Source organism: Adiantum capillus-veneris, chromosome 28 (genome assembly GCF_014529385.1).
Source record: "Adiantum capillus-veneris isolate H3 chromosome 28, ASM1452938v2, whole genome shotgun sequence".
NCBI classification, from domain to species: Eukaryota; Viridiplantae; Streptophyta; class Polypodiopsida; order Polypodiales; family Pteridaceae; genus Adiantum; species Adiantum capillus-veneris.
The window spans coordinates 64,835,316-64,861,786 of NC_140958.1; the positions used below are offsets into that span (position 1 = coordinate 64,835,316).

General features: G+C 46.6%; 1 protein-coding gene across 2 annotated transcripts in view; it reads left to right on the plus strand.

Moving 5' to 3' along the window:
• The window catches only part of SYTB (Calcium-dependent lipid-binding (CaLB domain) family protein), a 124,421-nt gene extending 99,226 nt beyond the window's left edge, over positions 1 to 25,195 (plus strand). The window contains exon 13 of one of the 2 annotated variants that reach the window (XM_086503988.1): positions 24,823 to 25,195. The gene's annotated coding sequence lies outside the window, so the exon portion shown is untranslated. The remainder of the gene's footprint in view (positions 1 to 24,822) is intronic. The other variant, XM_086503989.1, reaches the window with a different exon arrangement.
• Positions 25,196 to 26,471: the final 1,276 nt, after the last annotated feature.

Genomic DNA, 26,471 nt, shown 5'->3' on the forward strand with positions numbered 1-26,471 from the left:
CCCAGTCAACTTTGTCGTATGCCTTCTCAAAATCGAGAAGAAGAATCACAAGGTCCTCCCCACGGAGTCGTGCCAGGGCAGAAGCCTCCCAGAAAGTGAAGATGTTGTCAAGGATACCGCGTTCCTTGACAAAACCTGTCTGAGTCCCATGTATAAGGCTCTCCAAAAGTGGCTGAATCCTCAAACTCAGAGCCTTGGCAAGAATTTTGTAGGCTGAGTTGAGGATGGTGATGGGGCGCCACTATCGAATCTCATCCAAGGAGCCTCCCTCCTTTGGAATGAAGTAAATCAAGCCCTCACTCCTGCTATCCGGCATCACTCCTGTGTGCAGAATGTACTGAAAGGCACTACAAAGATCTGGGCCAAGCAGGTCCCAGTACTCCAAGAAGAAGCTGGGAGTCAACCCATCCTCACCTGGACAACTACCACGAGGGAGGGCCCTAAGAGCCGTGTGCAGCTCCTCAAGCTGAGGAGGTATCTCTAGCCTCTGGCGCATCTCCTCAGTCACAAGACAAGGCATTTGTGCCCAAACCTGCTCCCTGCATGCATCCTGTCTCTCTGACTGGGGCTCAGCCGACAGTAACTCACGGTAAAAGTCAGTAGCAACTGCATGCATATCCTCGGGCTCACAAACAACTGACCCATCGGGTCTCCTCAACTGATTGACCTTGGCATGTGAGTGCCGAGGTCCCACTGTCTCAAAAAAAACACCTGTCACTCTGTCACCCACCTGAGTCCACTGAGATGCCTGTCGGTGAAAGGCAAACTCATGGCGCCTCTCCTCTGTGCAAGCAAGCTCCTGTCGAGCCTGCTGTAACTGCTCCTCCAATCATGGACTGTCTGGATGCTGCTCCTGCATCCTCTGTAGTGAAGCAATGCCTCGTCTGATTCGCTGCTCCTCCTCTCTCGCTGCAGCCCGTCCAGCCAGAGACTCCTGGAGAAAGAAGTGGCTAAGCTGAGCTAGGCCTAAGGCCACTCTGTCTGCAGGTAGAGCCTGGTTGTCCATGCCCTCTGTCCAGAGAGCCTCTACCCTCTCTCTGAGTGCTGAGTCCAACAAGACCCGCTCTGGGATACGAAGCATCGTGCTCCCACTCCTCTGCCTGTCTGCCACTGTGAGGATCACTGGTGCATGGTCCGAGAAGGATGTCCCTGCCAGGATGCCCATTGATCCCCCCAAGTCACTAAAGTGGTCACTAGTGTAGAAGCGATCTATCCGCGATAGATTCACTCCTCCCACTGTGCGGTCCGATCTAGAGAAGGCAAAGACTCTCTGGAAGCCTCACAAAGCCAGAATGCTGCCATGTATCCGAGACCCTCAAGGTCATACACAACCTCTCCGAAGCTGCTAACTCGACTCCATGCACAGTAGCATGGCAGCCTCCGATCCTGTCAGAAGGGTCCTCCAACATGTTGAAGTCCCCTCCTACACACCAATGGTCAACCTGTGGCAAAGACTCAACAATCTATGACCAAAACTCTGCACGAGCACTCGCCACATTGGGCGCATAGATGTTCAGGAAGCCCACAAGGCCACCCTAAACCTGCATAGTAATCCACTGAGCCCTGCCTAGCACAATAATCCCTCCGCCCACAATGGCCTGTTGCAATGAGTCCGCAATAGTCATACATACCCCACCCTGGATGCCTCCAGGTCCAAAAGCAGGTGACCAAAAGGTATCATAACGTCCACGCAAAATCTGACCACATCGCCGAATACGGCTCTCAGACAAATGGTGCTCCTGAAGCATAAGGAGATCAATCTCTCCTCCCACAAGGCAACGCTGAAGCTCCTGACGCAATCGGCCCCGCTGTCGCTGAAACTGGGGCCCACCTAGTCCCTGCACGTTCCACGAGACGATCCTCATGGGGAGCGAGAGAGAACAGATGCTGCCGTAGCAGCAAGACGGGCTATCTTCGAGGCTAGCTTGGATGGGGAGTAATCCGCATCCGAGCCTCCTCTAGATAGGCGAGACTTCAGTGAGTGCCTGGCCCAAGCCCACGCAGAGCGAGCCGTGCGTAAAGCAACCTCCTCTGTCCAGGAGTCCTCATGAATGTATACATAGCAAGGCAAACACTGCGTATCAGCAAAAAAGTACACCACAATGTGTCTACATCCTGCTGAGTCTAGGGGTGTCACCGCAAACTTGGCCAGTTGCCACAAAGTCTGCAGCAAATCTGTAACTCCAAGTTCTCCCGTGTGGTGAGAGAACTCGAGAACCTGTGTATGCAACCATCCCACCACTGAGTCCAGGGACCACTCTGTCTCGGTCCTACCACAAAGGGGGAAGGAGAAACCAACTGCTGAGTCCAAGGCCTCTGTCCCCCTAGCGGCGAGGAACAAAGCGTGGACCCTGAAGCAGGCTGCCTCGTGGTCTGCTACGGAATCGCCGAGAAAGCGAGTGAACTCGTAATCGATGAAATCCCAGCGGCGTCGGAGGTCAATGCTCGTCAGACCACGAGGGAGAGCTGCAAGGGAAGATGTCTGAATCTGTAGAGGGGGCCACAAGAAGGGTTGACCCTCTCTCGCTAGGCGACTCGTGGCAAAGGCGCTGCCAAGAGATCTCCTAGCTGCCGGCGAGGGACCAGTCTCCTGAGTCGACTGTGGTACTGAAGCAGGAGGAGGGGGAGAAGGAGCTGGGGGGGGGGGGGGGGGGGGGAGGAAAAGAGAAGCGGGGTGGGGCAACAGAGACAGGGGGGCGAGATGGGGAGTGGGTGGGAGCAGAGGGCGGGGGAGGGGATGAGGAGGAAGAGGGGAAATTTGAAGGTGGGGCGGCTGGCGAGGGTGAAGCAGAGGTGGTGGCTGGCGTAGGGGGCTCCTCCTGCTCAAGAGGACCACAACGGTTCCCCGTGGGAACCCACTGCTGTTGAGTAGGCACCTGAGGGCCACTCTGAGTGCCAGGCTGTCACTGTGGCCCCTGGCGTCGATAGCCACGGGCCTGCTACCACCCCTCCTCCGCTGGAGCCCCAGGCTCGGAGGGTGGCTCTGAATCTGTGCGCTGTGCCGCTGGCTATGGCTACGGCCCAGCCTTGGCAGGCCGGGGCTGAGGCTGAGGTGTAGGTCGTGGCCTCCTCCGTGGACAGGCCTGCGCTAGGTGGGCCATTTGTCTGCAAATGAAGCACTGGTTCGGGAGACCCGAGTACTCCACACACTGTCTAAACCAACCCCCACTCACCCGAGGCAGAAGGATGACCTTCGGGAGCGTGTGGGTATCTCTGACCAAAACTCGAACTGAAGGGATGCCAGCTGCCTTGGCAGCTACTGATACTGCCGTACGAGGTGTCTCCAGGACAGTCCCGATGGCGGAGCCAATCTTGGAGAGAAGTGGAAGGTACTCCCTCCGTAAACCCGGAAAGCAGACTAAGATGGGGATGTCTGCCTCCTCTACTAGCACATCCGAAGTCAGGTCAAAACCATGTCGCCATTGTCAAAAGTGGGCGCGTGATGCTCGGATGGCCAGTGGACTCATAGCTATGACCTTGGAGGCCATCTCGGAAGTCTCGAATTCGATCTGGTAGTACCCTCGTCCGAGAATCTAGACATCCAAGATCTTGCCCACCTCTGCGAGAAGGCGGGCCTGGAGAAGGTCTCGCAGCTCTTCTCTGCTAGGATGGGTGCCGAGAACCTTGCAGATGACAGAAGTCGCTTGCAAGCGCTCTACCGCTGCGGCAAGGCTCGCTTGCTCTGTCGGCGAAAGAGCAAGTTGAATGGTGGGCTCAGCGGGGTCGGGCGAGGGGGCTTCAGGCGAGTCCCTCTGTGGCGGAGCTGGAGCCTCCATCTGTCTACTGCTGATCGAAAAAGCGGACGGTGAAGAAAATCTGCAACCGAGTACGCCGAGCACTTGTCCGAAGAAGAAGTGTTGCAGAGCCAGGTGCAGAAGACCTTCGGGAACGATGAGGACAGGGGGGGGGGGGGGGGGGATGGGGGGACGGATAAAGCGGCGAGCGAGAGTTCAAGAGGCTGCGGGGGGGCGGGGGGGAGGGAGAAACGGCCAGGGAATGGGGGGCAGCGGACGGGCTTGGGGGCAGCTAGGGGCGAGGGCGGCGGGCAGCAGAGGGCAAGGGTGGCAGGCTGGGCTGGGCGAGAGAGGCAGCGCGAGGGCGAGGGGGGCAGCGAGAGGGCAAGGGGGGGCAGCGCGGGGGCTGGAGGCAGCGCGAGGGCGAGAGAGAGGGGGGGGGGGGGGGGTGAGGGGCAGAGATGGCGCAACAGGGGGGGGGGGAGCGTGCAGCAGCAGCGAGCCGTTAAGATTTTGCCTTTTTGAGAAGGGCATGCCCCTGCACTATGTTGCAGCCAGTCCCGTTGAATCTTCATTTCCTGCTTTTGCCTTGCATTCCAGCAGCAGGGAATTTTTCTGGTACAGGTCCATCAATTTTCCAGCAGAGCAGGGAATTTGTAGGTAATTTTAGGGATTTTTCAGAAATCTGCAGACAGAATTTTAGAAATACAAAAACCCCAAGGGATTTTTTTGGCAGATTCTGCAGAAATTGCGAGGATATGCAAAATGTATGCTTGGTGCGGGGGACAATGTATGCATAGTGTGGATGCATATGTACGCTTAGTGGCTCTCGTTTTCCGGACGGCGATTAAGCATGAGAAAGCTGAATGATAAAGCCGACCCCCTAGAGGATGCCATTTAAAAGTGCAAAGAGAAAATGACGGAGACCATTATCAAGATGAACCGCAATCTATTGGGCACAATAAAAATGCTCGAAGGACGCGTGTTGATCCAAGAAAGCAAGATCAATGCACTAGAAGATCGGGTGACGACTCAGGATGAAGAGATTGCGTCACTCAAGAAAGATTTCGCCAAAGCACGATCAAGAAACACACTGGAAGAGGGCGAATTGCAACCCTCAGAATCGAAGAAATCAACACGATCAAGGAGCAAGGATGGGCCATCAAAGAGGGAAAAGAGCAACACAAAGAGATTCCGACCTCTTGGGTGGATGTTCTTACAAAAACTCAACAAAAGGCGGACAAAGCCGAGAAATGGATCGAGGTGGCCAAGAAAGGAAAAGGCAAGGAGATAACGTCCACGTCCACACCCACTATCATTAAGCAAAGAAGACACGTGCGCGCTTTACATGTGAGAATTTGCGGTCTTAAAGACAAAGACAATGTGGACGAAGAGGTAAAAGAACTCATGGCCTTGATGGGGGTTCATGAGCCGACGCACACAAGAGCCTGGAGATTGGGCAACATAAAGAAAAATGGAAGCAGTGGGGAAACCTCAAAAGTAAGGGCACTCATCCTCCGTTTTCCCTCCATGGAAGCGAAGAAGTCCTTCTTGAAGAAAAGGCCAACTCTTAAAGAGACGGGCATCTTTCTCGGGGATGATCTTACCCTCTCGCAGATCGCTCTTATGCAGGAGGTTATGCCGGAGAATAGAGTGGCAAGGGGAAAAGGCAAGATTGCCTTTTATCGAGATGGAAGAGTGGTAATACTGGAGCGACGCTCCACATGACGGTGCGAGACTTATGGGACCACACTCAAAGTGGCTGCTTGGAACTGTAATGGATCTATGCGTCTTGATGTGGGTGCTTTTGCGGATAGTTTTACTAGAAGAGCCATCATCTTTTACTCTGAGACACATGAGGCCCCTGGGCAATCCATGCCTCACATCAGTGGATACAGATGGGAGACAGCTTACAGACAGGAGACACGCTCAGAGCACAGAGGACGAGGCTCAAAGAGAGTGGCAGTGTTATTTAGAGAGGATTTGCAGCCATTGATACATATAGCCCGCAAGGATGAGCAGGCTAGGTGCATGTGGGTGAGATTGAAAGCAGAGATAGGGAGATATCTCTACATTACTATTTGCTACTTTCCCCTGAGTACGTCAGTCTATGCGTCACCCAGAGGACAGTCCCCCTTTTCTATTTTGGATGATGACATATGGGAGTTCTCTAGAGCTGGTGACATTATCATTCTAGGGGACTTCAATGCTCGGACTGCCCATCACCAGACAGTGTTTTATGATACTTCAGAGGAGATGCTGAGAGAGCTAGATGTTGTAGAGACGGGCCTGTCCAGACTATCACACAATGTGGAATATACTGAGTATGGGCGACACCTGATAGACATGGGCATTGCACATGGACTGGCCATCTTGAATGGCCTACAGAGGTTTCCTGTTGCGGGAGGTTTCACATGCTTCCCACACAGACATGGAGCCAGCACAGTGGACTATGTCATGGCACAGCCGAATCTCATCTCTAGTATCCAAGATCTCATAGTTGGGCCCAGACCGGTTGGGGTGGCAGTGGATCATGCTCTTGTGTCGATGACCATCTCCCTCCAGTTCAGTGTAGCACACAGGCCACGGGTAGCAGCCCCTACTCGCTACACCTTCACACGGGAGACGGATTCTGTATACATAGACGGGATCTACAGACGCCTATGCACTGAGGAACCAGGGCGACCTCTGGAGGAGCTTACTACTATATTGACACAGACACTACATGATGCAGCAGAAGAGGCATACCCACACACCCAGCCTGAGCAAAGACGCTGTTCAAGGAGCATGCCTCAAAACAGCTGGTATGATGAGGAGTGCCGTTAGACTAGAGCTAGACTTCAGAGGGAGGTGCTTTTGGGGGACGTCACTCACAGACAGTCACAGATCGACTTCCGCCGCCTAGTGCGGCGGAAGAAGAGGACATTTTTGGCTCGACTAGAGCAGTATCTATACCAGCTATTCTTGAGTCAGGACTCGCGTGAGGCGTGGCGGCTCTTTCATGAGCAATCCCCCCCCCCCCCCCCCCCCCCCCCCCCCCCCCCCCCGCCCCCCCGCCGTTACCTCCACAGAGACCTGGGTCACTACGCATCATCCTTGTACACAGTACGTGGACAGCCACCCCTTCCCGACCCCCCCGATCCATGCCCACACACATGTACTTTTTTCACCGCTGAGATGGTGAAGAAAGCCATTGACAGGATGGGACTGGGAGAGCATATGATCATGATGGCTTAGTGGCTGAGCATTTCATGCATGCCAAAGATCTACTAGCAGAGCTTCTAGCAGTTGTGTTTAACCGTGCCATGTGTGAGGGCCTGCCGGATACTTGGAGCCTATCTACGATTGTACCTATCTTCAAGTTAGGAGACCGTATGGAGCATGGGAATTATCGCACTATCATGATTGGACACACATTGGCACGGTTGTATGCATCCATTCTTGAGCAGCAATTGAGTAGATGGGCAGAGAGGGAAGGAATGCGTGCAACTGGGCAGGCAAGGTTCAAGAGAGGCTTCTCTACTCTTGACCATATCTTGACACTCAGGGCCATCATCGAGGAGGGCAGATCTCATGGGAGACAGATCTATTATAGCTTTGTGGACTTCCGCAAAGCCTTTGACACAGTACTCAGAGCTAGATTGATGCGCAGATTACAAGAGATGGGAGTACCCACAGAGCTCATTTGGGGGATCATGGCATTGTACAGATCAGTAGTAGGGCATGTACCACCCCTGAGCGACTATCTACACCGGTTCACTCCACTATTGGGTTGAAGCAGGGCTGCCCGCTCTCTCCTACTCTATTCGGTATGTATGTGGATGAGGTTTCTGACTACATTGAGAGCGATGGTGATAGAGGTGCACAGCTGGCAGGGACATGGATTCCTCTTTGGTTATATGCTGATGATATTGTGTTGATCTCCGAATCTCCGGAGGGGATGCAACGTCACTTGGATGCTTTGCATAGGTTTGCCCACGAAAGTGGTTTGTCTGTCAACCTTGGTAAAACCAAGGTTATGGTGTTTAATACCACCCCACAATGGATCAGGAGGTTAGCACCTACATTCACATACGGCCAGGAGATTGTGGAGTACATAGATGCTTACACTTACCTTGGAGTGGTTTTTAGCGGACCTGCATTCTCACTCAGGAGAGCAACAGAGACCAGATTGACTAGAGCCCATGCAGCATTGGGTAGATTGGAGAGGATGTGTTCGCAGGTTCGGTTTCAGGAGCCTCGGACGAAGCTCTGGCTCTTTGACACTTTGGTGGCTTCTGCATTGCTCTATGGAGCTGAGATATGGGGACCTTCAGTGGATCACCACGGGAGGTCGGGTCGCACTGATGGATGGGGGAACATGGAGAAACCTCTCGTCTCTATGATCTCGCGGCTCATTAGAGCCAAGGCATCAGTACCACGTGCCATTATCCGAGCAAAGCTAGCGGCCCCCCACTAGTGGTTGAGGCGCTCACCAAACCAGTCTCCTTCATACACCGCACGTGGGAACTTTCTAGAGACAGATATGCTTGCATTGCACTTGAGTCCTCTCGACAGTTAGCCATGCAGGGAGATACATCATGTTGGTACAAGCGCATGGGTTCAGCATAGACAAGTTGCCACCCTTCCAGTACTCATTGGATGCACCATCTCCCACTCTTACCTAGTCCGAGATCACCAGGCTCATCCGCCAAGACCTGACCCAGCTAGGCACCAGGAGGACATGGATACAGCCAGCACAGGAGCTGGGCACGAAGATGGCTTTCTACAGAGAGCATCTTCTCCAGCTTACGAAGGATGGTTTTGTGACGAGACCAAGATACATGGACACCCACTTGTCTCATGGGATACGATGTGCTATTGGCCAGTTACGCACATCGTCTCACCAACTACGGATTGAGACTGGGAGATACGGCGGAGTACCAACAGAGGCCAGGACATGCCCCTTGTGTGACATGGAGCCTGAGACAGAGTTGCACTACACATGCCGCTGCCCCGTCTACTACGAGATACGGGGCCGCTTCCATTGCTTGTTCAGAGAGGGTTTTGGACCACTCTCCAGAGTCATGGGATACGAGGATCAGAGATGCCTGGGTTTGTTCTTGCTCGAGCTGCGTAGACACAAAGATAGCTTAATGAGTGGAGAGGCTAGCCAGTCTCAGAGATGGATCACAGATTTCTTTAGAGCAGACATGGGACAACCGCCGCAGGAGCCACCGCCACAGGAGAGCTCCCTTTCGTCTCACAGCAGAGGCACATTGATCGACCGAGCGATTGAGCGGGGGAAATCCAGGCGCCCACGACTGCAGAGGACTACACAGCATCGACGGAGGCTACATTAGAAGATTCGAAGCACTCTGGTCAAGCATGCACGACGCCCGGTTAGACTACTGACCATAGAGGAGATTGATGAGATCCGTCAACGACCGATGCTAGATCTCCTGTGATTTAGCTATCCCAGCAAGCCGCCCATTTTGCTTAGTCTAGGATCCCAAAGTATTTTTTGTTTTGGTATGTTGTTATTTTGTTACATTGACTTTGTATCATATCCACCACATTGTAACTTTCGGGTCTCATAGGTCACTTTGGCCTTTTGAAGACGTTAATATAACATTTCAACATTTCATTTTCTCTCTTTCTCACTGTGATTAAAGTAAAGTAAAGAATTTCGGGTGAAAGCCAAAGCCTACCGCCCCACGGGCCGATTTCAGAGACTGCCTGTCCTGGCATTAAAGTCTCGTAGAAGAATTGCATCTCTACCCCTAGAGAACTCCCATATGTCCTCCTCCAATATCATGTAGGCTGACTGCCCTCTTGGAGATGCATAATGAGATGTGATGGGGAAAAATAGCATATTGCAATTTAGAGTGGCCTTCGAAGTTCGTGTCTCCACGCACTCTGACCCACATATATCTGGCTTGCCCATCTCTTCGAACAATACGAATGAGGGGTTGAAGCTGCTCCCTAAATAGGACCTCCACACCTCCTGACCCGTGTCCTCTATGCATTGATCTCACATCCTCCCTACAAGTAGTCTCCCAATGGTATCCCGTCACTCTAGGTAACGTGCCGCTAGGAGTCTTGATGCGTTTCCGAGTAAAAAATGATATCTTTTCTTTTAAAGCTATCTTCAATTGCAACTACATCTAGCTTCATTGATCCATTACAATTCCATGCTGTCATTGTTTTCCCTTTCTCTCTTGCCACCTTGATCTCCGGCATCAACTCTTGCATGTGTGCTACCTGTGTTAGTGTGAGGTCATCACCCAAAAATATCCCAATTTGTTTGAGTGTTGGTCTCTTCTTCAGGAATTCCTTCCTAGCTTCCCGCATAGGGAAACGTATAATGAGTGCTCTTTCCTTGGGCCTTTCTCATCGCTTCTCTTGTTGCCAACTCTCCAAGCCCCCTACGTGTGTGAGTTCAGAAATGCCCATGCGCTTCAAGAGCTCTTGTACTTCTTCTTCTACTTTTCTAGAGTCTTTGAGACCTGTAACTTTGCTCCGCCCATGAAGAGGTTGTTCATGCCTTCTGCTCTTCCTCTTCCCGTAGAGTTTTCACCTTCTTCTTAATGCTTTCAAGGTCGTTTATCAATGAGGGTTGGTTTTCACCCTCCTTTGCGGGTGTATTTTTGCAAGCGGCGAGGTCTCCCTTAAGTGCTTCAATCAATGTATCCTTTTCATTCTGCGTTCTTCCATTTTTTATTTCCAAGGTTCAAACGGAGGAAGCCCATCCTTCAATCTTTTTTGCATCATACATTCCATGACATCACTTTTGCCCTCACAATCGTCTACATCTTAGCCTTCAATGATGTGTACAACTCGTCATGCTTATTAAGCATCTCTTTGTCCAACTCTTTCCTCATATCTGCATACATAGCTTTTTTTGTAAGTCTCCACATTTTCATACGTCTCTTTTTTCAATGTCACCCCTCAGAAGGCTCAGCTCCGCCTTCATCATCCCCTGTTCCTTCTCAAACATTAAGTCATCTTTGACTCTAGAAAGTTTCTGTGCTCTCACAAAACCTGGTGATAGTGTTCTCTCTCGAATCCTTCGCCTAAATGTCGCTTTCGATTTAGGCGAGGTTTCATAGATATCGTCATCTCCAAGGTTGGTTCATTGGTCCATCCTGAGGGACTTCGTGTGAGGCTTCTGCCTTGCTGTTGCTTTCGTTGCCTCCCCTGACCTGCTAGCAGCATAGAGCAATGCCGAGCTACCCCATTGAAATGAGAGAACGAGAGAGAGAGAGAGAGAGAGAGAGAGAGAGAGAGAGAGAGAGAGAGAGAGAGAGAGAGAGAGAGAGAGAGAGATGAGATGAGATGAGATGAGATGTTATATTAACGTCTTCAAAAGGCCAAAATGACCTATGAGACCAATCTGTTACAAAATAGTGAATTTGATACCATGTCTGGGTACAAAAGAACTAGAACAAAGAAAATACTACTAGAATCCATCCTCATCTGCATTTTGGATGTCGAGATAGTATGGCTCAAATCCTCTGTTGTAGTCTTCGTCGATGTTGTGTAGCCCCTCTCCTCAATCGTGGTCGTCTGGATCTCCGTAGCTCCATTGTTCGGTCGATGAGAGTGTCGGTAGTGGTCGAATGAGTGTGGGCCGAGCTCTGCAGTATGGCTGCTCCTCTGGCTGTCCCATATCTAGTGAAGAAATTTGTAATCTGTCTCTTGGATTGTCTCTCTCTAGCTCTCCCCAGTAAAGTGTCTCTATATTTGTGTAACTTAAGTAGATATAGCCGAAGACATCTCTGATCCTCATAACTCATGACCCTAGAGAAAGGACCGAAACCCTCTCTCAATAAGTAGTGGAAACGGCCCGTATCTCGTAGTACACTGTGCAATGACATATTTATTGTATCTTTCTCTTTGGCTCTAGCTGGCATAAGCGGCATATCTTGTTGTTTGCTGGTATCCGTCTGAATCTACCAGTCTTAATCTCCAGCTGATGCGAGGATGTGCGTATCTGACCAATGGCACACGCAAACCATGAGACATATGTAGCTGGGTCGAATCACAAACCCATTCTTGTGAGGTGGAGAAGATGCTCTCTATAGAATCCATCTTCGTGCCCAACTCCTGTGGCGGCTCTATCCATGTCCTCTTGGTATCTTACTTGATCAGGTTCTGACGAATGAGTCTAGTAATCTCCACCCGTGTAAGAGACATCGAGGGTGCCTGAAGAGAGTACTGGAAAGGGGGCAGCCTGTCCATGGTGAAGCCATGCATCTGAAACCATGATCTCATCTGTGCATACCAGCATGAAGTGTCTCTCCCTGAAGAGCTAACTGTCTGGAAGACTCAAGGGCCAGTCTAGCATATGTGTCTCTAGTAGTATCCCACAAGTTGTGTACAAAGGAGACTGATCTGGTAAGCACCTCAATCTCCATAAGAGGGGCATCTAGCTCTACTCGAATGATAGCGTGGGGTACGGAGGCCTTGGCCTTGATCAGTTGAGAGATCATAGATACCAAGGGCCTCTTCATACATCTCCAACCATCCCGGCCTACAGAAGGTCCCCATATCTGCACCCCATACAACATAGTTGAGGCTACTAAAGTATCAAAGAGCCATAACTTTGTCCGAGGTTCCTGGAACTCAACCTGCGAACACATCCTCTCCAAGCCTCCGAAGGCCGCATAAGCTCTATCAGTCTAGTCTCTGCTCCTCTCCCCAAAGAAAACCTTGGCCCAATGAAGACAACCCCAAGGTAAGTGTATGCATGTGTATACAATCTCCTGACTATATGTGAAAGTCGGTGCTGATCTCTTGATCCACTGTGGTGTGGTGTTAAACACCATAACGTGGGTTTTACCAAGGTTTACAGACAATCCACTATCCTCTGCAGAACTATGTGCATCCAATTGTCGCTGCATACCCTTTGGTGAGTCAGAGATCAACACAATATCATCAGCATATAACAACAATGGGATCCACGTCCTTGCCAGTTGGGCATCTCTATCACCCTCTCCGTCAATGTAATCAGACACCTCATCAACGCTTTCTATACCATGTCAAATGCTTTGCGGAAATCCACAAAGCTACAATAAATCCGTCTCGCATGTGACTTGCCCTCCTCAATGATGGCTCTGAGTGTCAGAATATGATCAAGAGTGGAGAAACCCCTCCTGAAACTGGATTGGCCCTTTGTCCGTACACCGTCACCCTCTGCCCAATTACTCAACTGCTGCTCAAGAATGGATGCATACACGTATGCCAATGTGTGCCCACATATAATAGTTCGGTAATTCCCAAGCTCTGTAGGATCACCTGCCTTGAAGATAGGCACAATAGTAGGCAAGTCTCAGGTAACCCCTCACACATGGCACGATTGAACAACACTGCAAGAACCTCTACCAGCATATCTTTAGCATGTATAAAGTGCTCTGCTACTAGACCATCATGATCATATGCCTTGATGGTCCTCATCCTGTCAATGGCTCTCTTTACCATCTCAATGGTAAAGAAGGTGCTGGTAGGTGGGCATGGCTCTGTAGGATCTGGAAGGGGGTCCTATCCAGGAACTGTATATATATGTCTTATACTGGCCCCACACATCAGGAGAAGTAATCACTTGGGGAGGGGAGTGCTCATGAAAGAATCTCCATGCCTCTTATGAGTCTGTACTCGAGAACTTCTGATACAAGTTTCGCTCCATCTGGGCCAAGTAAGCTCGTTTCTTCCGTCGTGCAAGGCGTCGAGAAGCAATCCGAGACTGTCTGTAAGTGATGACTCCTAAACGAAGATCCTATGAAGCTGGGCTCTCATCTCTCTGCACTCCTCATCATACCAACTATTTTGGGGCATGCTCCCAGAATGTCGCCTCCGACTCGGCTGTGTGGGTATTCCTCTGATGTTGGACCATGCAGTGTCTCAGTCAGTAAAGTGGTGCACTCCTCCAGTGAGAGGCCAGGACCAGTTGTGCATAGATGACTTTATATCTTCTCTGTATAAATCAAGTTAGTCTCTGGTGTAAATGTATAATGGGTATGTGACCTGCCTCCTGATGTGGGCTGTACTTTACTGAAATGAAACGGACAATGCCAAAAGAGCATGATCCAGTGCCACGCCCATTGGTCTGGCTCCCACTATGAAATCCTGAATACAAGGAATAAAGCTCGGCTTGCCATAACATAGTCCACTGTACTGGCCCCGTGTCTGTGTGGAAAGCATGTGAAATTGGTTGCTCCAAGAAATTGCTGTATGCCATTAAGTATGGCTAACCCATGTGTAGTCGTCATCTCCGTGAGGGATCTCCCACACTTTGTCTGCTCTTTGTCATGTGAGCATCTGTCAAGCCCCAACTCACCCACATCCAGCTCTCTAAGCATCTCATTTTAAGTGTAAAAGACTGTCTTGAGAGTTGCCCGTTTGGGCATTGAAGTCCCCTAGGAGGATGATATCACCATCCTTAGAAAACTCTCATATATCATCATCTAGTATAGAGAAAGGCGATTGTCCTCTGGATGCAGCATATACTGACGTACTGGGGGGAAGTAACATATGGCAACGTATAGAAATCGGCTTGTGTCAGCTCTCAGCCTCACCCACATGTATCTAGCATGATCATCTCTTCGTACAATATGTAGTAGTGGCACTGCTACTCCTCCTGAACGTCTACTCCCATGCTCAGATCTTGCGACTGACCACATGTGGCATAAGTTGTCCAAGGGCCGAGAAGAGAACAATGTCCCTCTCTCTGAAACTATCCTCAAAGGCACCAACGTCCAACGTCATAGATCCATTACAATTCCAAGCAGCCATCTTTAGTGTGGTCCCATAGGTCTCACAACGTCATGTAGAGCGCCGCTCTACAATCACCACCCGACCATCTTAAAAGGCCATATTTTCCTTCTCCCTTGCCGCCGTGATCTCTTGCATTACCTCTCTCATAAGCGCAAGCTGTGAGAGAGTGAGATCACCGAGGAAAATACCAGTCTTTTTGAGAGTAGGCCTCTTTCTCAAGAATTCCTTCTTTTCTCTTCCAAGGAGGGGAAGCGTAGTACGAGAGATCTCTCTTTTGAAGATTCTCCCGGGCCATCATTCTTCTCGTCCACTCTCCATGCCTTTGTGTGTGAAGGCTTGTTCACCCCCATCATGGATGTGAGGCTTGTGACCTCTTTTTCCACATTGCAACACCCTGACTCCTCAGGGCCCTAGCTGCCCGAGCTATTGTAAGAAACAGAGAGACCAACTCCTGGGTCCTAGCTGCCCGAGCTATTGTGTGTGTGTGTGTGTGTGTGTGTGTGTGTGTGTGTGTGTGTGTGTGTGTGTGTGTGAGAGAGAGAGAGAGAGAGAGAGAGAGAGAGAGAGAGAGAGAGAGTATATAAACGTTTCTAAAAGGCCAATGAGGCGTGTGAGGCCAAAACATTCCATACAACAAAGGAAATCTCTCATCTGACAGAAACAGAAAAGTAAGCCTAAAGCTGAAGGCTGAGATGAGCTACGTGCCTAGAAATTACATCCATGCATACAACATATCACTAACATATCCACTCTCTATGAAGTGTCTCCCTCATGGGAAGATTTAGGTCTGTGTGATTGAGATGTGGTGGCGTCTACCTCAGATGGCGCTCGACACTTTTCTGTGTTCGAGCATGTGTGCCCGTTTGTCCTTGGCCACTATGATAGTCTCTCAAGAATACCCAACACGCGTGCTACTTGGGACGCATTCGCACGGGGCGAGTTTACCCCTGCCAGGCTGGAAAGTGAGTTTCACACGATGACAAGGTTGGTAGCGTAGAACCTTGTTCGGCAATCTCCACTCTGCCAATCTTGGCAAAATTGAGATCTTTGAGCTTCGTTCAACCAGCAGCTTGGGTGCATGGGGAGGTGGCGCGCTGCTTTTCATTATCCTGGGAGATATTTCGCCGTGCTGGGTGGTGCCACATGCTCGTGGCGATGACCACACCTCACTCTGCCAATGTGCGAACACTCACTCACTCACTCTTGCGCAGGGTTTGACAGGGTGAGGCTGGGGTGAAACCTTGCCGTGTGAAATGTACCTAAGCGATAGAAGACGTGTGGCTTATGTGGTCACCTTAATCGCCTTTCATTTGGAAAACTTCTCGGAACCTCTTTTTTTTGCATCTTATTAGGCTGGATACACACCAAATGCATGCCTACCTGTCACTTTTGGGGACGGGTGCGCATGCATTACACTGATATAATTTTATTGTTAAAAAGTGGGGTTTATGTTAGTTGGTGCTTATAGCCTATTGGTTCAATGCTTCGATGCGCGTGAGCTGGTAGGAGCTCAATCTCCACCCAAACTTGGGCAGGGGGTCGAGGCTGTCCCTTTTATCATCTACTGCCCATTTTGCGCACCCCATTAACTTCTACCGTGGCTGGCTTCCACGTCCGCGTGCCCAAGTTTGGGCAGGCGATGTGTAAGCAGCGTTAGAACGTTCACTGATGACCACCCGTGTGAGCGTTAAAATGGCTTGTCCACAAGCTCTCTCCAACACTCAAGCATTTCATGATATCCTTGTACAAGTGTGCATACGCAAGCCCCTCTCAAGTGGCAAACTCAGAATACATTGGATGAAAGTAACATAGTGCCACATAGATATCTTGATGCCTTACATGCAGATTCTAATCCTCATGTATTTAGCATTTGCTTCTCTTTGCATGACTTGTACTATGTCTTGGAATCCCTCTCTTAATGAAATAGCCACATTGTTGGATCCTCTTGATTATCTTAGCCTGCGAGGTTGAGATCAGAAGGTTAGGCAACTTGCTATGATTGCATTGGTGTGTCCATGTAAACATAGCAATAGGTGAGTTCCATGTATCCTCAAAAAGTATTCTACATGTAATCTCAAAGATCCATTACATTTCTCACACGTAAGGTCTTGTAGGTTGCACACATTCATGAAGACCGATGACTAGTATGATTACTCTACCATCTAAGTTACAATATAATGGCAAACTCAAAGGAGTGCCACATGTGGTGATTTCCGGGTTTGGCGGAGGTGGGGAGGGGGAAGGATTTTGTTGATAATGGTAGAGCGTTTCCACAACCCCTTGTCATCATATGCAATCAATGCGGCCCTTTCTCGTCCAATTTACAATATAATGGCAAGCTCAAAGGAGCTGCCACATGCCATGATTTTCGCATTTAGGGGAATCACTTTTTCATTGTGCGACAGGCCGTCTCACTCCCTGCCAAGGCTCTCATTGAGGATGTTTGCGATTTTAAAGGGGGGGTATGCCACGAGAGTGTGACCTATTATATTTGCCGGTTTCTTTCCCTTGATTTTTATTTAATTTTTGGGACCCTCTTGTTAAAATCACAAATGCCCGGACATTGTATGGCTAGTGTGAAACGGCCTTTGGCCGAGAGCTTCACTCGCAGGAGTCAAGGCCAGGCAGCCACGAGATGGTTGGGCCGATTGGCAGCAGAATCTGACTAGTAAAGAAGTGGCTAGGCTTAGTTAAAAGTAGGAGAGCAACCTGTAAGCCAACTCAACCTCCAGAGTGTCTCATCCCTAGAGGGGGCGCCCAAAAGTGAGAGGAGGCGGCTGATTTTTGAGTTATTGTGCTACTCAGTGTGTCTAAGTAGTGGGTGCAGGTGATCACAACTTTAATGGAAAGCTTGCCTTCTCCCTGGTCTCATGTAGCGTGATGATTTGCTCTCGCGCATCTCTCTCCTCTTTGCACATATGGTAATGCCCCACTAGTAGGGCTTCTCAGTCGACCATGTGTAGTTCTAGGGGTTTTATGCGCGTTTGCCAAGGCAAGAGCCTTCTGTACAGGAACCGGATTAGCTAATTGCTAATCCCCCACAAGTACGCACGGTTCCATCGTGAAGGATTGTGAAAACGGAGAGTTTTCTCATGTGAAAACTTGTCCGTTTAAAAGGGGAACTGTCCCATTGCGTGCGGGAGCACCTGAGACGCGTAGATGTGTTCCAAAACAATCCAAAACAGGGAATTACAGCCCGTTGTGTTTTTTTTTGCAGATTTAGGGTTTCGCACCTAAACCGCAAGATATTGCTAGAGAAAGCAGTGGGTGCTTGTACAAGACAATTTAGAGAGATTTCCCGCGAAGAATTTCGTCTAATTCAAAAGGCAAGTGACCCTACAGGTGCGGGAGCTTGAGGGCTACCCACGGTAGTGATTGGCACGCGAATCAGAGCGCAAAACAGAGAATTACAGCTTGCTGTAATTTTTTGCAGGTTTTGGGTTTTGGCTAGTTTTGATGCCTACAGGTCCCAGGAGCTTCGGGGAAGCTAGGGAATCACCGAACAGGTGTTTTGGTACAAATTATAGGCCAAAAACAGAGATTTCAGTGTGCTCTAATTTTTCACCAGGTTTTGTAAAGTGCTCTAAAGTGCGTGGAAAGTCACTGTTTACTTGGGATTTTGTCCGTGGAGACTTCTACTGTGGCCATGTTGCCGAAATCGGGTTAGAGTAGGGGAATTTCAGCCCTATAAAAGTGGGATAGCTTGTGGAAGTTTACAGGTTTTTCTCAAGTGTAATAAGAATAAAGAAATACCAAAAGGGGCGCCAGTCTTTCGGGCCAAGTTGCCAAACAGGGTCGTTGTCTATTTGGAAGCACTCTAGCTCCCAGGTTGTGTTTTGTTTGAATTGTAATTTCCAGTCACAGGCTTATTCGTGAAGTTCCTCTGTGTAGTAAAGTTTAACAGTTTAAAGATTAGGTGAAAGCTAAAGTCTACCGCCCTACGGACCGGTTTCACAAAGAAGGGAAAGACAAAAGCTGGACTGGTAGCAGATTTTGTGGGGAGCGAACCTGAGCAAATGGATGGAAGTACTCAGCTCTGTAGAGAGTGGGGCAAAGTACGAGATCAAGAAGCCCTTATCTTCTTTGACCGAAGAGCCAAGGCCAACTTCATTTCGACTGAATTGGTGAGTCGGTTTGGAATTACGCCAAACGAAATGGGACCACCGGCGAGGAAATGGGACCACCAGCTGAGGCACTTCTAACAGCATGCAGACAAGATGTTGCCATTACACCTGTCATAGGCAAACTTTGATTGCGTTGTCAAGGGTATTTGGGGCATGAGGACTTTTATATCATGCTTTTGGAAGGGTGTGACGTCCTGTTAGGAATCCCTTGGTTCCGCAAAAACAATGTGGTGGTTGACTACAAGGCAAGAAAAGCAACTCTAAAGAATGAAAAGGGTAGAGAAATAGTACTTGATGTAAAATTAAAGGGCGAGTCCGTCCCCATTGTATTGGCTTCGGCCATTTCTAGAGTAATGAAATCCAATCTGTTCGTTTACTCAATCTTCTTAAATGAGATTGATAACAAGAAAATGTCAAATTTGTCCGACCTTGAGAAGTAACGACAGGAATTTTTGCAAGCTCAAGCTGACTGCTTCTCAAAGGCTTACCAGGGGAGTTACCCCCTCAACGTCCTGAAGATCACAGGATTGATTTGATTCCAGGTAGTACGCCACCGAACTGACCACCTTACAGAGTAAGCAGAGCCTAAAATGAAGAGATTACGAACCAAGTAAAAGAATTGTTGGAAAAAGATTGATTGACCCAGTACTTCACCGTTTTATTCGTTGGTGCTTTTAGTTCTAAAGAAAGATGGATCTTGGAGAATGTGCATTGACTACAAGACTTTCAATAACATCACAATCAAGAACAGATTCCCGATACCCAAGATCGATGGTATATTGTAGAGGTTACAGGGTTCTACTTATTTTAGTAGAATCGACTTGAAAAGTGGCTATCATCAGATTGCTCCTGGAGATGTTTACAAGACCGCCTTCAGGACGTCCTTTGGTTTGTACGAGTATTTAGTGATGCCTATTGGGAGATGCTCCTGCAACCTTCAACAAAATGATGGACAGGATTTTTCGAGAGTATAGGTCATTTGTGGGCACCTTTTTTGACGACATCATCATATTCTCCAAGAATGAGGCAGGGCATCGATAGCTTCTGCTACAGGTATTTCAGGCACTAAGGCAACATCGTTTGGTATTAAATGGAAAGAAGAGTGAGTTTTTCTCACCAAAGATTCACTTTTTCGTCTCTACGGAGGGTGTAGTGTCAAAGTGGATCCGGCCAAGATTGAGACCATCAGAGATTGGCCAATTTGAAGAATGTGCATGAGGTTCGCAGTTTTCTGGGCTTGTGTTCTTACTATCGGCGGTTCATTCGAAAGTTTGCAGAGATTGCTTCTCCTCTGCATACTTTCATAGAAAGGGATTTCTTTCACTTGGGGACCATCTGAGATTGGAGCCTTTAAGACTCTCAAGGGGAAGTTGACGATCGGCCAGTATTGGTTTTGCTAGACTTGCAAAAGCCATTTGAGGTATACTGTGATACTTGTGGTCGTAGTTTGAGAGCGGTCTTGATGCAGGAAGGGCATGTTGTAGCCTATGAGAGCAGAATGTTTTCCAGACCAGAACGGGTTGCACAGATTTATGAGAAAGAGCTACTAGCAGTTATCCACGCTCTTTACTCAATGGCCACACTTTTTACTCGGAGCCGATTTTACAGTGTTGGGTCGTGCAGGCATAAGCTCCCAAGTCAAGGTGACTCCCAACTATGATCTTCTTCGTGTATCCCATCTGTGGTTCTTCTCCGTCCTCTCTCTCTCTCTCTCTCTCTCTCTCTCTCTCTCTCTCTCTCTCTCTCTCTCTCTCTCTCTCACACACACACACACACACACGCACGCACGCACCCTCCTACTTGCACACACATTTCAACACTCAAAATGATAGTATGTACTATGGTTTTATTTCTAACCCACTAACTCATCTATCACAAGTAAGCTTAATGTACTTGAGTATTCATTTGTCAGCTTCTCTTAAGTAATGTAGTCTACAAATGAGTAGTTTTGTGGGAAGCAACTGCGTCCAACTCATATTTGAGTAGCTTTGCATAGATGCTATCGTTCATGCCACTTGAGCACACACAATGATGTACAAATGAACCAAGATAAGTTTATGCATTCTCATTAGAGATTAGAGGAGTGCTTTGCTTTAATTGAATGGTATCATTATTGCGATTGGTCTATGAGATCATTGGGGAAAACGCCTTTGACAAAAGTGTTTTGATGACCTCACCACTTTCAAATGAGGAAAAGTTGAGATGTTGAGCCATGTACTATTTATCTAATCATAGACTTGCCAATTGATGGATCATATGCAAAAGATGATGCTTAAACATTCTACAATCGACCAAGAAAACAAGGATTTTGCATGCTACTTGTAACAAAACGATGGTACTTCAGCTTGGCACTTCCAATTGAAAACATGATGGCCATTGTCATAGGACCATGCATGATGTTCGGGAATGCCTAAGCTTAGCTTAGAGCCTGTTGAAATCTTGAGTAGTTGGGTTCAAAGGAGGGAAAAGGGAGGAAAAGATAGTAAAAAAATACAAGTAACAAGCTCAAAATGAAGAGGAGGAAGACTGGCCATTTAGGAAAGATGATTTTGGCCATGCATGTTGTTGTTTCTATATGATTTGTACGTAACACATTGTGTGAAGAAGTAGGGTTGGGCGTGAGAATTTTGAAACTCACCTTGGAAAGGTGCTTTCCTTATGATTCCCATACTTGTGTTCTTGCAATGGCTACACTAGCTCCGTTGTCAGGTATGGCAAGAGACTTCACTCTAGTGTATTTAAAAGATAAGGTGGTATTACCTTCTTTGCCCTCCCAATAATCCCCTACCTTCTTCATAGGTACAAGTTTGATCTCTTTCTTTCGAGATTGTTCTTTGGATATTCGGTGTATCCTTTGGAAATGTTTGCTAAGGTCTTTAGGTTTTGGTCAGCTTGCATTGTAATGTGATATGCAAATCTCGTTAATATACCCTTTCAGCCAATATTAAAGTGCTCAATTCTTAGCTGCTTTTTAAACTTACTAGAGTTTGAATCCTCGGCTCTTTTAAGTTGATAACGAGTATTAGCCTCGAATTAAGTAGTTTGTGTTTCTTTTCCTAATGTCCTCCCTCTTGGGTCTCCAAGAAGGCCTTTGACTTCCTTGCCTCTAGGCTCTCCAAGATATTTTGGAAGGCTTGTCACTTCCATTTGAGCGCTTGGCTTCCTCTCATTTTTGATGTTTTACTTGAGCTCGTGTTATCACTTTGATAGGATTGGTAAGGTCACTCTTTGATGCATTTAAAGGCAGCAAAATATTTAATGATGCCTTGTTACCGTTCTTGGGATGCTTTGATAGTTTACTAAGAAGTGAGGCTGCAACACTCCTTGCAATACCTTGGAAGAGGCTCTAGATTCTGATCCAATTTAGGATATTCATTCTTCAACTGATCATCTGTTTCACAAGTATGACAATTATTCATTCTTGGTTTTGGTTTGTGTGCATCTCCTAGTTGACTATTCTTGACCAAGAGATTTTAAAATTTCCGTTTTATTATTTTGGCCCTACTGGTACACCAAAAAAGGTGTGAGGGAAAATGTAGTTCTTTTTTGGGGGGAGAGAGAGAGAATGGGAAATCCCTTTTAGAAAGACCCAGTTGTTCACCAATGGGGGTCCTACAATTGTAGGTCCTAGGATACTTATGGCCAATTAGTGTCCTCTTCCCCACATTGAGTTTGCTCATTTAGGTCAAGGGTATAGACAAGTTGCAAGAGCAGAAACACATAGGACAATCCACACAAATACACAAGCTAGTGCATTAAAACCTAATGCACAATAGATCGCAAAACTATACAATGCACATGGAACCACTAAGACCGCTAGCATTGGTTGAGATTTCATTTCATCGAGTCCAAATTTTTTTGTGTCCAAAGATGCATTTAGTGACCATTCAAGAAAGGAGGTCATACCGTCATATTAGAAAAGCTGACACTAGACATGAATGGTCTCAATGTTATGGAAAACACACAAAAAAAATGTAATGTTGTATGAAAATGTTGTTGGGTATAACATGCCAGTGTGGCATGTAGATTCCTCCATCTCAAGTTCACCAAACATAATCACATGAATTCATTATTCTTATCTGTGAGAGATTAGGGAGTTGCAAATAGATTCATGGAGGTGCTACACCCATGGCCTCTCCTCTTTCAAGCAATTATATGCTTGACAAGCTTCTTATTATAGATGTCACCTCTTATAGACCATTGATTGTAGTGGTTTGCCCTCTTACTATTTGCGCCACGCGCATTTGTGGTCGCAATCCATTTTTTTTTGGTATGCTACCTTTTTTACAAATTACTCATGTGATGATGTTTACTAGTGCCACGTTTGGTGTACCTTGCACACTCTGATTATTCAAATAGTATTGTCAAAATCAATGTGATGTATCTGCTAATGAGTCAATTTAAGGCCAACTTGAGCATGGGTTAACCAGTAAAGACCAATTTCATTTTCTCTCGGTCTTTTGATTCACCCTTATGCCCAATTTATGAAATATTGTCAATTTCACATTGTTCATGGCTATCAAAATTCAAGATGTTGGCTAATATGATAAAAAAATTTACCAAAATTTACCATGAAACTTTTCCTTATAGTTTTGTGCATATCAACCTTGGTATCACTATTTGGCTTTCTCGGAAAAGTGCCTAATTGCTATCAAAACTTTGGCAAATTTTTTTCTCACTACCTTGTCCATAGTTTTGATTTTTATTCACTTTAGTGTGTGATAAGTTATTTCCATAAAATTATTGGCAATGTCTTCCTTAAAACATAGCTCTTCAACTTGAAGAAGTTTGATGTCAACAATTTTGCATTAGAAAGAATGAATACAAGATATTCTTATCTTGGAAAAGAAACCATTGTGTGGTATGTACGCGAGGCTTCTATCATGTTTGATGAAGCTTAGGAATCTCTCGAGTATTTGAGTTGATTAATTGATTGCATCTAGAAGAATCTATATCCTAAATAGTTATGAATCGAAAGGTCGTTGAGGTGATTGGAAAGAATCTTGGAATACGCATGAGAAGGAGACTACTTGTAATAAGGTCTGTAGTGGAAAATCTTTTTGAGTTGAAAGTGAGGAAGGTAGTTTGCTACTTCACAAATGTGTTGATCTGCCATAGGATCTAAAAGATGAAATCCATTTTTTTAATTATGCTTGCTACTTCATCATGGGACATGTTATGATTGGTATTAGCGTACTCTACACTCTGATGGTGTAGTTGGTAGCTTGTTGGCAAAGGAGATCACTAGATGAAAGCCTCATGATGGAAAGAAAGGAGAGTTCTTGCACTCTTACTGCCATCGATAAATGTGAAAAGAAGGTGAGCGGCAAGTCCCATGAAAAAGAAAGTTTCACAATGATGAAAGTAAGACTTGAGACAAGAAAGATGTAAAAGAAGCTCATTGCAAAAAAAAAAAACACATTCAAAGAAATTATTGGAAAGGGAGAGAGGAAACGATGATGGCAAGAAGGAGAACAAAAGACACGAGCAAAATTGAAGATGGCAATATAATCACGAGTGCTGAAAATAATGTTTTTTGAACTCATCTTTGCCCGCATATCCTTTGTAAAGCAAATACGGCTAATTTTTGCAAGATTATATCCAATGATGACTCCTCATTAAGGCGAGTCCATTAACATTATCTATTGATATGTAAACATATTCCATCACGATCAAACACTTCATTACATCAAAATCACATGCTAACAAGCATGTTGGTGTATGCTTCTTTTTCGAGTAGAAATAAGTTTGAGAAGCATGTTGGTGATAGCATGAAGATGGTGAAATACGATTATTGTAAGGAAAATTATCACCTCGTCAAGAAATGCATTAAGTTTAAGCCTAGAAGAGGATACATACCACATGCAATGTATCCTAGTCGTTGGTCTATATAAAGAGGCCCTATTCTCAATGCAAATCATCCAAATTACTATATTAGAATGCTCTAGTTAACAACTTGTGATCACTCTAGACAATGTGCCAGGTATGGATATCCACAAACAGGTGGTACACAAATTGAGTGTTGTAGAAGACTACGCTTGTTTCTCATAGATTTGAGGATTTTCTCCTCCACACATATTCTTCAAAAAAAATTTGTTGTTTGTCATAGTTGCACAATGTGTTTGTTTGTTGTTGTACATGTTTGTGCTTCAAGGTTTTCTTGCCTCTTTGAATTTGATTGATAACTTGTTTTTTTCCTTTTTGCCTAGTCACAGGTGGCATACCAGAGGATGTTGGTGCCTTAGTGATTGTATCTACCACCAAAGGTGACCTTTTTTGAAGTTTTTATTATTGAGGAGAGAAGAAGAGTGTTCTAAGAGGTAGCCTTTCTATTAACAACAATGGGTGCAAGCACACAACTCGTGTAGCAGTGATGGGCACTAATTGGGAGGTTAGGAGAGTATATGGATGTGTAGCTTTGGAGTTAAGAGTATCCTCCAGAGATGTTAGGAGAGAGTAGTATAGTAGTTGGGAGGAGGTGTCCGTTAGCCAATGAAGACCTCAAAAATGTGATTGATGACAAACTCCCAAAACCCTCCAAATTCAGGAAACAAGGTGTAAACTCAAGGTCAATTTTCAAAAAAATAAAAGGATCTATTTGATGAGTTGAGATGTAGAGACATGAAATAGTATATCACACTTTGTAGGGTGATTCTTTCCCTCAAATACCTCTTTTGAACACACACACACACACAACTAATTAATGAGGGGTGTGTGTGTGTGTGTGTGTGTGTGTGTGTGTGTGTGTGAGAGAGAGAGAGAGAGAGAGAGAGAGAGAGAGAGAGTGCTCGGTCCATTGATGAGCACCATGCTACTCTCTTCTACCATTGCTAACTTTCACTCTCTCATTGAGAATACCCTAACTCCCAAGGTTACACATGCATACTTTTTCATAACCTCCCATTAGGGCTCTATCCAACCATGTTGCGTGTGTGCCAGTGTTAGGGAAAAGTGTGCTTAGCTTAGCTCTGAGCCGGTTGAAAATCCAAATCAGCTGCTTGAAGGGAGGGGAAGAAGGAGAAAATCCTCTTGGAAAATTTAAGAAAATAGAGTAAAATTGTAAAAAATTTGCAAAATTTCCTCTTTGAATCTACCCCAAAGGGAATTTCGTATGTTTGTGAGAATGATTTTCCTCGAAAAGTGGTGTGTGCATGTGCGTGCACGTGTTGTACGTATACATGTGGCAAACCAAAAGTTGTTATCGCTTCTTTCTTTCACTTAAAGAAATATCTCGTTATATATAGATAATTATCTAGTAATGAAACCTAGAAGTATACCTTTGTGTACCGTGTGGAAATTCCTACGGTGATGATGCTATATTTTAAACTTTAACAGATAACAATGCCTCTATATCGATACTAATTTTAAAAGGAGAGAAGGATGTGCACTGACATGTGGCGCCTCCAAAAAAAAATTTAAAAAGTGAAAAACAAGGTCAAGTGACTAGTCTTATCCAATAGCATTTCCAAAGTTTCATGTTGAAAGAAGGAAGTTTGACATGTGTCCATTTCCCAAATCTTAAAGTTAGTCTTATTCAATAGCACTTCCACAACGAAATCAGATAAAGAAAGATAATCTATACCACTTTGACAACGAGAGAGAGGATACATGCAAACGGTCAGCAAAAGTGAAATAGTCGCATTCAAAAAGCAAGCATCCATATGGAGAGGAACTAGAAAAAGCTGAGAAATTTTCAACCCTCAATGCAATCATGAAGATTTCTTATTATCTTACAAGAATATTTGTACGTTATTTCTCATCTAACAAGAGTGTTTGTAGGTGACATGATATCATGAATCCACTTTTTCCCTTGGACTCTTAGTTTCATGCATTGTTGTTTGTAAGATCCCTTCTCAAA